At 41.8% G+C, this 13,006-nt stretch overlaps 1 protein-coding gene across 1 annotated transcript in view; it reads left to right on the top strand.

The window, feature by feature from the left end:
* Positions 1–8,274: 8,274 nt before the first annotated feature.
* ARHGAP5 (Rho GTPase activating protein 5) overlaps positions 8,275–13,006 on the top strand; it is a 51,149-nt gene continuing 46,417 nt past the window's right edge. The window contains exon 1 of the mRNA XM_065686407.1: positions 8,275–8,541. The gene's annotated coding sequence lies outside the window, so the exon portion shown is untranslated. The remainder of the gene's footprint in view (positions 8,542–13,006) is intronic.

The following is a 13,006-nucleotide window of genomic DNA, read 5'->3' as shown; positions in this document are numbered from 1 at the left end:
CTGTCAGAAGAGGAAGAAGTTGGCAGGCTCATAAATAACGCTAAAGGAGGAGAACAGCTGTTAAGTAACAAAACCTTCCTAGCAGAGCCTTTCAGCCAGTTGCTGTACCATTTGATGTGGCACTCATGAGAGTGTGCACACGCATGTGTGTAACTGGAAACGCAGGCATGTAGAAAAAATATCACTGTGGAAACACTGATTGTCATATTAACTAGGTAAACATGTCATTTTTAGAAGAGTATTTTAAGATTTTAGATATGAAAGAAATACCTGAAAGCAACCTTTCTTCTGACTCTTATTTTGTCAGTACGGCATATCTACACAGGCACTCTGCTACTACTTGTTTCCACAGTACCCAGTCAGGTAAATTATGGCTTTTGGACAGTCCATAGAATTGTGCCATTAATACCAAGCAGATAAAAAATTTATCCCATGACTTTTCTCAGTGCTACCAATAAACAAACAAACAAATAAATAGAAAATTATGCAATTGGACAGTGTACAAATTACTGAGGAAGAAACAATGAGAACTAAGAAAATTACCAAGAAAAAGTGCACCTGAAAAACAGTGAAAAATGACTTTCAGACACCAAATGAGAAAAATGTCTATGTTGTTCTTTACTGGGACAGTTCCCATAACTGCACAGAAGTTGTTCCTACCCAGTAGAGTAGTTCTCTTGACTGCAAAGTCTATATGTAGAGAATGGGAAGAATAGGCCTGGTATCCTGAATTCATACCAGGGCAAAAGGAGAGAATTGCATATCTATTCCAGGCAATTAGCATCTATTATGAAAACATGACTGCTCTGTGTTATTCACACAGATTAAAGAGCCACATAAACTTCTGGTGAAGAAATAGAACACAAGAACAATAGGTTTCTAGAAGATATATCCCATAGTTGTATTTGTTTTCTGTTGTCCTGGGCACTAAATTGCATTTTTCACACCAAGGATTTAGAGATCCCAAGGTTTTTCTTTTTTATCTTTCTTCCAGATTTGGGCTGTTATACTTAATGGCAGTAATTACCTTAAAGAAGAGAGGTATACAACATAATGTAAAAAATGCTATTACATTAATTCAGATTTGTATCTAAATATGTTCATAGGAATCCGTTAACTCATTATATGATGACAACAAAAGACCTTTCTCCTATTTATTGTAGGTGCACAATAACTTGGGCTTTTATTTGAAAACACCTTTTAAGACATGTTTGCTCAACTGACTATTTTAATGAATACGTGTTTTAACATGTGATTTAAATGTAAAGTATTCAGCATACGCATATAGAACCCATTTCAGAGTCATAGTTCAGAATTCAAGTTTTGGGAGTAAATATTCCTAATGTTTTGTTAACTTAGGGCTTGGGCTGAATTCTCCTAATGGAGTCCCATCTTACTATATGCTGGATTCATACTACTGGGCAAAAGAAGAGAACTGTGTATCTATTGAAGGCAACTAGCACCTATGACGAAAATAATGGCTGTTCTTTGTTCCTCAGACTGAAAAAAAGGAGACACATACACTTTTTTATGAAAAACCAGAACACATATCCACAAACAGTACATTTCCAGAGCTGATATTTGTTTGCCTTTGCCCAGGATTCTGACACATACACAAAACAAAAGCTTATTCAGCCTCTCCAATCTGACAGTCATCTCCAGCATACTTCTTTCCTAGGTCTCCCTTTACATCTAGGGAGTGAGGATGCAGGGAGGTACAGCCCTATAATTGTAAATTGGGTGAAAGTATTGCAGCCTACAATCAACTTCTTGGTAGCTGGTGAAGATTCTTTATTAGATTTGCTCTTCAAGATAATTTTGAATTAAAAATATTTTTACAAGGATAGATTCAATAGTAAAAGTCAATATGATCAATGGTGTAGTCACTTTCTAATTGTAATCTGTTGGTAAAATGAATACCTGCCTTGCTGCTTTCCGTAGAGTTTGTTAACTTTAAATCTCCTCAAATATTTTCAATTTGGAGGAAACTGCTCTTATTTTTTTATATCTTGTGATATTAAAAAAAACCCAGTCTTTGATAACTTTTTATTAGAGAAGGAAAGGTGCTTGCCCTATAAGTAAGACTGCTTTGAAGCACAATGCTTAGTACTGTTTCTTTAGAAACATAATATTTTGCATATTTTCCTTGTAACATCTAAACTGTTAGTATCTGATACTACAACAACTTGGTTACTGAAATCACCTTGATATGTTTGGAATTTGACCAGTAATATTGTAGTCAAATGAAGCGATGTATTATTCATGCTTAGTTAGGTCAGCTGAACACATTTCAGCATTACCGTGTTTGCAATCATCTTGACTAGTGTCATAATATTTTCCATCACCTCTCCTGAGGCACATTTGGCACCTTTTTTTTCCCCCTTTTAGAGAAAGAAATTCTCAATTATAGCTGTAAAGCAAACAGGCAACTGAAATCCACCCATTTCCTAAAGCTCTGTTATCCCTGAGGTATCAGAAACAAAAACATATCGATACTAATTACTTAGCAGAAACCTAAGAAAGAAAACCTTCTTACTTCCAACTCTCCTCCCCTTACTCCTACAACCAATATGCCCCTATGCGGAACAGCCTGAGTTGTCTGAAAGCACACAGGGAGACGTGATGATAGCAGAAGCAAGCCTCCTTTATGACCTTGACCCCAGGAGTCTTTTCTGGTATCTCCTCCTCACAGCCCTCTTCTTGTTCACCTGTGATAAGTCTAATCTCTTCACAGCAGCTCCCAATGCTTCACTCACTGATTTCAACAAGCAAGTATGCAATAGAAGATGTGTTGTTCATAAAAATCTACCCTCCTCTCCCTTCATCAGACTGATGTCTGTACTGAAATGAAGTATCATCAGCAAATCCGTAGGAACTGGTACCCAAACCTGCGTGGGTTACAGCAGTAACCTCTGTCAGCTGAAGAGGATGCTGAGGGTGTGCCTGCTGCAAGCCTCCAGCAAAGGGTGGAGGGTCCTGTGGGTGGCTCACAGCTCTGCTGAAGCCAAGGCTTCTGTGAGGCTGGGCTACAGCAGTCAGGGGTTTGGAGCAGGAGTTAAAACTGTCTCATTATAAGTAAAATACCAAACTGAAACAATCAGCTATTTCTCTCTTTGTTGAGCTAGGCAATAGCTCTCTCCTCAATGTTTAGTGTTAGTATTTAGGTTTTATTAGCACATAAAGAAGTGCTAAACTTATCCTGAAAGGGTTTTGTTTTGGGTTTTTTTTTCGTTTTCTTTTTCTAAACTAAAATATGTAAAGTGTCTGGCTAATTTTCCAGTTAATTCTTAGAAGTAGAAATGGATTCCATGCCTTTGCACACTGTCTCTTGCCCATGTTCTGTTGGATCTTTCTGCACTCTTCAGGGATTTTCCAGTCCTGAGGAGTCATGGGCTCCGTACTGGCAGAGAGGAATGTAGCATGGCTTAGAAAAAGGTAGGGAATAGTGGCACAAAGAACTGATTATACAGATTTAGTAGCCGGCATGTATAAGAAGACAAAGAAATGTGTGAAGTAGTAGTTGAGTTACTGACCGGGCTCAGTTCCCTTTCTTATGGTTTGCCTACATGCTGCACACCATTATGCAACATCATCTAAAATAATGGATTTTGTGGGGAGAAAAAAATAAATAAACCAATTCCCCACCAACAAACCCAAACAAAAAACCTTTGGATGCTACCTGATTTTCTTATATGTGTGGAAAGAAGGATGGTTCTGTCACTTGCACTTAACCAAACCATAGTGAAGCCATGGAATCAGAAAAATGTACTTAATAATATTCATGACACAGGAATCACTAAATGAAATTATGATTTCAGGTAACAGTGTTGCATATAGGCAACTTGTATAAAGCAGTGCATTAATGTATTCAAAGATCTATTTACATGTCAGTTTTCAATAGATAAAATAGCATTTTGCTGCACAAAATGTGAATAAAACTTTAAGGGAAGAAAATCTTCCATAATTTATTTCCAAAATAATTGACTTCTAGAAACCCAAAGAGTGATCTATGGCTGACTGATTGTTTATTAATAGTTTTCTTTGTTTATGTGAAGAAGCCTTAAAAGTATTGCAAGGAAGAATCCTTGGTTTTGCATAAACCAGGTTCAGTGCAATCACTGATCATGCTCCTGATGTTCCTTTTGAAATGACAGATCACCCAAATGTATAAAAAAAATGGTGATCAATTTTATCCATAAAAATTAATACTTGTTTAAAAAACCACAACCCCCAAACCTGAACCCCCAACAAGAACAAGGTTGGAGATTTGGAGAAAGGTAAAGAAAGGGGAATATTCTACATGCTATTTGCTTTGTCAGGTGTACTGATGATAGTAATGCTGGTGAGCTTTCCCCTTAACACCATGGAGTTATTCAGTGATGTGGATCTCTTAGTATGTGGATGCATTTATCTAAATGAATTAACATATGTGTAAATAGGAGTGCAATTTCAAAATGTGTGAAAATTTTCTCACAGAGAAGGTGCTGTAACATTGATTCTTAAACTTGATACAAAACAGTGCCTTCTCCTTGAAGTGAGACAGACCTGGCAGTTCTGCTGTTTAATGACAGATGTTGGGGAAGAGGTCTGAAGGGCAGTTTGTGGTAAAATAATACATGCAGATCTCATGTTCTACAACCAGAAACAGCACATTGATTTTTGGTTCAGTACACTGGTAATATTGCTTGCTTTGCAGTTCCAGGTGGGGTAGAGAAAGCAATTATGGAAGAGTGAAGGCAATTAAGAAAATGCTGTACCCATGAGGAGTATGTGCATCGCTGATCTGATTTGTGGTTTGAAATCCCCCAATTCCAGAAGAACAGGGAAAGTGAGATCTGAAGTTTTCTCTTGTTTGGCCCAAGAGAGACAGAAAGAGGCTGGAAAATGTTGGATTGGTGATACTGCTGTTGTTTTCTATTCCTAAGGCCTGCTGTCCAAAAAGAAAGACAAGTAAAGTGTCCATTCTTAGCTCACCTTGTATAGGCTTCCAGGTATATAGAAGGTGCTTAACTTTATTTATGTTTATAATCAGCCTATGGTGTATGAGGCTCTTTCTAAGGAGAAATCTACTACAAGAAAAGGCTCAAATAGCAGTAGTCATTACAAATAACAAATGTTGCACATCATTAATTAGTTTCTTCTGAGTTTCTCAAAATTTACTAGAAGAAATGTCTTTCTGTATATTTAACTAACCTAGCTAAATTATTAATCAGATTATTTTTATGCTGTCTCTAAGTTATAATGCTCCCTGTATTCTTCTCAGTCATGGAGAAGATTTTTTAAAAGACTTTTTCTGACAAGTATTCCTGAAGTATTTTAATAAAATTTTATATTAAAAATACTTTGATTGAGTTGTTTTTATTTATCTTATTGCTTCATTAGTGACATGAAATCTTTAAGTAGCCCTATAGCTCTAATGATTATGCTTTGGTAAGGGCATAAAACTACCTGTATGTCTACTGTTTTCTTATGGATTTGCAATTTTCCCAGCACTTTCCCTTTGAAACTTTGTAAACCTTGGATGTCTTCTTAATATGCATCTGAAATGGGCTACGTGTATATCTCTACCCAATAGTTAATATTAAATTGCAAGACTTATAAATTTCATTGAATCTAGGAAAAACAGTGTCATAAATCTGCTTATAACCTTGCTTGCTGGTTTGTTGGCCATAATTCTTGACTTTTTGTAGATTTATCCAAAATCAAAGGATTTAATAAGCTCTGCAAAATCATAGCAAGCTGCCTGCTGTAGCCTGCCAGAACTTTGCATGCTTCCTGGAAGGCAACAAGCAAATGGATTTTCTGCACATCAGCTTCCTCTAATTGTGGTGATCTGAAGTGAGGAAATCTATATGAAAATCAATTTCTGACTTTACAGTTTTCCTTTATTATGTTAATTTTCTTGGGGAATATTTAGGGTCAGAGGAAGAAGAATTAGCTGATCTAATTCTGCCTGGAATCTTGTTCCTTTCTTTCACCAAGGACTGCTTTTGGAGCTGATGGTGTGTCGACCGGGGACTAATAACATAGGAAGCTACTCGTGCCTGTTGCCTTTCATCCGGTCGCTGTGCACCCTTGTGAAGAGAGTATCTCTACCCTCCCTGTAACTAATGGCCTTGCTATCTGCTTCTAACTGAAGCACTCCTGGCTGTCCCTGTATGCTTCAGTTTTGAGCTTGCTGGGAAAGGTGTCCTGCTATTCACAAACTCATGGCCTGCTTCATTAATTATTATTTTTTGGTGTGTTTTTTTTTTTTTTTTTATCTACACCTATGTGAGCTTACTTGCTTTGATGAGGTTTTGGGATTTTTTTGACTGACTCAGATCAGGATCAAAGTAAGTGAGACAATAAATTACTACCTGAGAGGTTTTCTACATGGAAGCTCTTCTACCTGATGTGACTTTATGCTATGTAATATTAACTGCTTAAGGCAATATGTCTGAAAAGTTTCAGAAGGGTGCAGATCTCGCTCCTTTAAAATTCTATTTTATTAAGCCAAGAAATCTCAAAACTTTTTCTTTTTTTTAAATCTGAGTATAAGGTTTTAATTCTGGCCATGTGAAATGGGGCTTTAATACCCCAAGATACATATTTTAACCAAAAAAACCCCAAACAACCAACCCCACAACCCCCCCCAAGAAACTCAAAATCAGGCAACTAAAATGAAGTTCTGACTTTAGGCTTGCTTAGCCAGTGTTTCTTTGCTTTGCTTTGTTTTAAGGGTTTTTTTGGGGATTTTTTTTGTGTGTTTTTCTTTTTGGTACTAGGATGTGACCACAAAAACGCTTTACCATGGACCCAAGTGTTTCCAGAAATATTCTCCTATAAGGCAGTGCCCACACAAGGCTGCTCACTCAAATTTTTACACAAAAAAATCAGTTAAATTTTCTCAAAAAATCAAGTTTACAGGTAATGTGTCTTTAAAAAGGATCCGAAACTTTAAACCTTTCAATTAATTTTCAGATGTAAAACCCTCAGAGGTGCCTGCAAGACATAGAGTTGCACAGAATGAACCATACTGTTACCAAATATTATGGTTATACGTAAAATACTCAAAACTTGGACTGTGCACGGAATAAGGTTGCGCGTAAAATATGAATTTGTTCCTTTGTGTTCACATATGAAAATGATCTTTAGTAATAAATGGTGCATCGAATATGCATTTCTGTGCATGCAGAAATAAGGTGTATGTGCGTGATGCCCAGAGATGCTCTGTCACCTGCAGCGGATAGAACAGTTTAGCATCTATTTACTAGTTTTTCACTGCATCCCATGCCTCACCTGTCATTGCCTGTGGAAACAGTCCCAGCTCCAAAGGCAGAAGCACAAGTACCTGTACTGGACACTGTCACTGCATGAGTGTTTAACAGGCCTTAACTACAACCCTCTGAGAGGGTTTGGAGGCCTCTGGGAGCAGGAGAGGGATTCCACCTCCCACTCAGCGCCTGAAACATGGTGGCACGTGGGGATAACATGGAAGATAAGCATGCGTTACAGTGGGCTGCTTAATCCCACTCCTGAATTGTCAAGGTGGTTGGTGTTGTTTACGGAGCCATGTCCCACATCCCCTGTGCAGGTGAACTTCATACCTGTAGGCCGCAGAGCAGGCTCTGCTGCCCATCCAGGCTTTTTAACGATTAAAACCCGAAACAAGCGTTGTGTTACACTGGATAAGCCTGGGAAACATTGTGAAAAGTTACCGGCAGCCTGGCAAGAGCCAAGAGGTGGGAGCAGGGCCCACCAACGCAGCGTTTTGGCGCCTCTTCATCCCATCCCCGCCAACCGCCATTCCCTTCCCCTGGGGCACGGCCGGTGGCTCAAAGCACGGGCTGGGCTGCCGGGCTCTAGCCCTCACTGTCCCCTCGCGGAGCCTCCGCGCTGCGGCCGGCCACACCTCGGAGCCGCTCCCGCTCAGGGTGGGAGGGCCGAACTGGACGCCTCGGGCCCGCTCCACCGTCCGTAAGCGGGACTAGAACCCGCGACCCGCCGCCTCCGGCTCCTCGCTCGTACCCACGCGGCCACCGGGGCACAAGCGAGGCGCCCGCGCGCGCGCCCGCACGGGCCGGGGAGGAGAGAGGAGGGGAGGGGAGGGGCGGCGCGCGTGCGCGCGCAGCTGGCGGCCGGTCGCGCGCGCTCTCCCAGGCTTCCCGGGGAATCCAGCGGCAGCAGGAAGAAGAGGCGCTTCCCCCGCGCACGCGCAGCTGGCCTGGCGGGCGCGCGCTGAGCCGCGGCGGCGGGAGGGAGGGAGGGGGGAGGGGAGGGAAGCTGCTGAGGTAAAGTTAGGGGGAGAGAGAGACTCCGTCAGCGAAGCGAGAGCCGGGGAGGCTCGGCGGCCGCCATTACTGAGACGAGAGCGCCGGGGAGCGAGCGGAGAGGTGGGACTGGGGCTGCGGCGGCCGGGAGCACTCGGGAGCTGCGGGCCGGAGAGCGGAGAGAGCCCCGCGGGGAGGAAAAGCCGCTGGGGGTGCCGGCGCGGAGAGAGCGTCCCGGGAATGCTGCCGCTCCGGCCGCCGCCGAGGAGCCGGATCCCGACGGCGCGAGGTGAGGGGAGGAATCCGGTCCCGTGGGAGCCGGCCCGGCCCGGCGGCCGGGAGCGGGGCGGCCGGCTCGGCAGGCGGAAGGGGAGTGGGGGGAGGAGGCGGCTGTAGCCCGGCGAGCTGGTGCGGCGGCCGCTGGCTGTAACCAGTTCAAAGGGCCGGGGCTGGCGTGGGGAGAGGGGAGTCGGCCCCCCACCTCCCCTCGGTCGGCCCCCTCCGCGCGAGGGAGGGGAGGCAGAGAGCGCAGGGAGCCGGGTGCCTGGTCCCAGACAGGTGATGAAGGCCTGAGCAATGGGAGGGTCTGAGCCTGCCGTACGAGGCTGCCAGCTGGTCACGGCTCTCCAGGGAAGGAGGAAGGCAAGCAGGAAGGGGAGCTTCCCTGCTCCTCTCTTCTTCCTTCCTCATTCCCTTCTTCCCCCGACTCCTTTAGCTTCCTCCCTTCTTCCATTCTCACCGCCTTTTCTTCCCCCACTTCTGTTCTCCTTTCTCCGTACTTCTTTTCCTCCTCATTGCTTTCTTGTACTCCTTCTCATCTTCTCTATGCTTTTCGTTCCCTACTAAATTTGAACAGTTGTCAATTTCTCTCCTCCTTCCTTTCACCTTCAAATATTGCTCGATATTAAATTTCAGAAAACTTCACTCTCCTAATGATGTGTGTGCATTTCTGTTTTTCCACCAGGTGGATTTTAAGGCTTTGAAATAGGGTAGCCAGTTGCAGTGTTGCAGCTTTCAAGCATTTTGAATCTCTCCAGCCAGCATAACCTTTAGACTCTCTCCACCCAAGGGAAGCACCAGAGACATACAGATATAATGCTATGGCATTGCAAATATAGGACATAAGGAGTATAAAACACTGATTTAATTAAAAATAGAAGACGGAGCATTTGCTTATAAAAGGAAGACATACTTGTCACCTTCCCCTCAGAATACACCCCACCCTTCCTCTGTATCCCCCTTTTGCCCTCTTCTGTGTCAGTTTTGATACCAGCATGGAATATTTCCTTAATAAGTAGGAGGGAAACGTTTTTAATCTAGACCGAAATAGGCCTGTGGGGGTATGTGTGTATTCTTTAGTTTAGTGTCATGCAGATAACTGGAGGATTTTCTTTCTTTTTCTTAATAGAGATCCTTGACAGATATTTAAAAACTCTACGCTGCAGAGTAAAAACAGTAGAGGGAACAGCGTTTGCTGGTCAGTTGGACGTCCATTTTAAACCTGTGTACTGAAGCCAGTTGCAGCACTGATTCTTGTATACTTATTTCACAAATGAATGAAGAATTAATAGGTAGCTTATCTTCTGTTGTCCTGTCTTACCTTCCTAAGGTTCTCCGGTATGATGGCTGTTTTCAGCAGTGACATCAGCGACCAGAGTTAAGTGCTTTCTCAAAAAAACAGTACATACTTAAAATTATTAGTACATAACTAAAATGAGAAAGTTACAGATATTAAACCAGGTGCATTTTTACAAGGGTTTGTTTTCCTTTGTGCTTCTTTGGAAGTTATTATTAGGCAGTGTTAAAATCCTTAAAATTCTATTTATAGTACACTACTGAAGCTCAGTGCTACTAGAGCTTAGAAGTATAAAGAGCAGTAGTTTTTGAGAGTCTTCAGTACTTAAAGTATCAGAAATTGTTTAAGCTTTGTTACATTATCACTAGCTTGTTTCAGTATAACAAGTTCCTTTTAAGCCCCGAACATACTGAGCTTAAATAGCATGCATTTTTTAAAGTACCCCTACATAAAGCAGCTGGTAGCATTGTAAAGGTAAATAATAGCAAGTAAGTGCCTACCACTCCCTGGTATTGGACTTTATTTTAGTCAAGGTGTTGCATATGGAACATAATCCAATTAAGTACTTTAGGGTCAGACTGAATTGTTTTAAAATGCTATATTTAGCACTAACAGAGTGAAATGTTGCACATGTTTCTGAGGTTAAAGATAAAATATGTTTTCCTAAAGCTGTAGGTTTTTTTCCATGTGCAGACTTTGTAGGAAAGAAAAGCACTGATCATAGTAATAGGTTGTTCTGTGTAAGCTTCCCCTTTGGAATTTGTTGTTTGAGTAGATGGTGCAAAAATAATTCCATTCTGTTTAGTAAAGGTATTAAAAGGATGCTGATGGTATCTGAAGACTTACAAAAGTACTTTTGTAGGAGAAGGTAAATCTCATGTACCAGCATCCTTCAGGAATATTTTGTGTAAAACTTCAAAACACTCCACATCACTACTTTTGGTGGATTAACTAATATGTGGTGTGTTATTCGAATTGTGTGTACAAGGCATCCTTCAGAGATGATACTCTGACCTTTGTTGGAGGAATGGAAGTTGACAAAGCCACATGCGCAGCATGAAGTTCCGCTGGCACGGCTGTGTGGGTGAGGAGCTGAAAGCGGGCACTTTTACGGACACGGCGTACCTACGGGAGTAAAGCCCGCGGTGCGTTCTTGCAGCATGATAAGAAAGGAATGCTGCGGAGGGAGCCTGCGTGGCTCGGCAGGGCTCACCGCACCGGCGGGAGCTCCTACTGCCGGTGGCGGCGGCGCCGCCGCTAGGGGGCTGTGCGCGCGTGCGGGTCCCGGGTGGCCCGGCCCGCATCCCGCCAGTGGCTCGGCTATTCTAACCCTTGCAACCAGATGCCGAAGTCAGCGCAGGAGCTGACCGGTTTGGAGCTGCACCGTGCTCCGGACTGTAAGGAAAAGTTTAGTGGTTAGTTTTAAGTTGTCTCAGTGACGGTGGGACTTCTGTATTAGGACTGCCAGTTTCTTCCCCCCCCCCCCCCCCCCCCAATATCTGTGTTACTCGATCTTAATGGGCACACAAAATCTAACAGTGTTAACTTCTACTTCTTTTTTGTTTGGTTGGTTTTTTCCTTTTTTTTTTTCTTTTTTCCCTAACCCCTGTGAATTTTTAGCCTAAAGGTCAGTGTAAGTGATCTGGATTATTCTTGGTTTTTTTTCATGAGTTTTAAAAAGTACTTTTAAGGGCATTACATTTTACAGATTATTGGTTGAGCCCTGACATCACTTCCTTATATTTATGTTTAATTAAAGAAACTTAAGTTCAAAATTCCTCACAGGAAAATCTGAAGCTATTGTAGTAAAGTTATTTTGATTTGAGTAATAACCATGCTTTTCTAGTCACTAACACCTATCAGAAGCCAGAAAGTTAATCTGTGGTTAGTTCTGCACATCGCATTGTGTGGTCAATTAGAACTGTTTCTTTTCTTTGAGTTGCGATGCCCACGCATTCTGTGTCAGTTCACATATGACCATAGTAAAAGAATGCTTGCATATGGAGACCTCATAGCAGCCTTCCAGTATCTGAAGGGGGCCTACAAGGATGCTGGGGAGGGAATCTTCATTAGGGACTGTAGTGATAGGACAAGGGGTAACAGGTTAAAACTTAAACAGGGAAAGTTTAGATTGGATATAAGGAGAAAGTTCTTTACTGTAAGGGTGGTGAGGCACTGGAATGGTTTACCCAAGGAAGCTGTGAACGCTCCAAGCCTAGTGGTGTTCAAGGCCAGGTTGGACAGAGCCTTGGGTGACATGGTTTAGTGTGAGGTGTCCCTGCCCATGGCAGGGGGGTTGGAACTTGATGATCTTAAGGTCCTTTCCAACCTAACTATTCTATCATTCTATGCACAGTTTTGGAAATGTGCGTATTGTTGCATCTTGGCCTTAATTTATTTAAGTTGGCTAATTATTATACAGAATAGTATTTGCTGGTTACATATGCCTTTTTACTTGCCTAAATCATAATTTAAAAAAAGCAGTGAATATCCGGAGTTCTCATTTTACACAGGTAGAAATTACACATATGCCTTGTACAAGGTCAAACAACAAACTACTGTTTGAGTTAAGTCTCAAAACTAAATGGTGTCAGGTCCTGGATTCTATATTGCAGTTCCTCATGAAGCGAAATAACATGAAATGATCCAGATAAGGACATCAGTGAAATTTGTTCAAGTCACTGAAACCAGGTGGTGATTTTTTCTTTTTGCAGAAAATGCAGTTTACCCCTTTTTCTGTCCTTACCTTGACCCTTCTTTCCTCATGTGTTTCTTTTTCTTATGCTTTTTGCAATACTTTTTTGGATCCCTTATGTAAAATTTCTCCATTAGTTCTTTAGTGTTCTTCCTGAATAACTTTGTAAGTAAGCCTGATCAGGTAGTCTTACACTAAGAAACTTCTGTGAGTGCTGTGCATGTCTTTAGTAGGATCTTCTGGGCAAAAAGAATTTAAGATTTTATTTTTCTTATAAACCTGTACTTTTTCTTTCCTGTTAAAATACAGGCTTTGAACCTATATTGAATACTCTCAGATATTTGGAAATTTGTAGATAAGTAACTCAAGAGGCCCAAGTTTGGACTTATCAATTATTATCAATACTGATAATTTGAACTTTTGCAGTTAACCTGTTTCTTGCACCTTGATCTAATTTGTGATGTAATTTGTGTAAGTTGGTTT

This window comes from Lathamus discolor, chromosome 6, assembly GCF_037157495.1.
Source record: "Lathamus discolor isolate bLatDis1 chromosome 6, bLatDis1.hap1, whole genome shotgun sequence".
In the NCBI taxonomy this organism is placed as follows: domain Eukaryota; kingdom Metazoa; phylum Chordata; class Aves; order Psittaciformes; family Psittacidae; genus Lathamus; species Lathamus discolor.
Note: the sequence above shows the minus strand (reverse complement) of the source record. Positions and strands in the feature narration are given on the sequence as shown.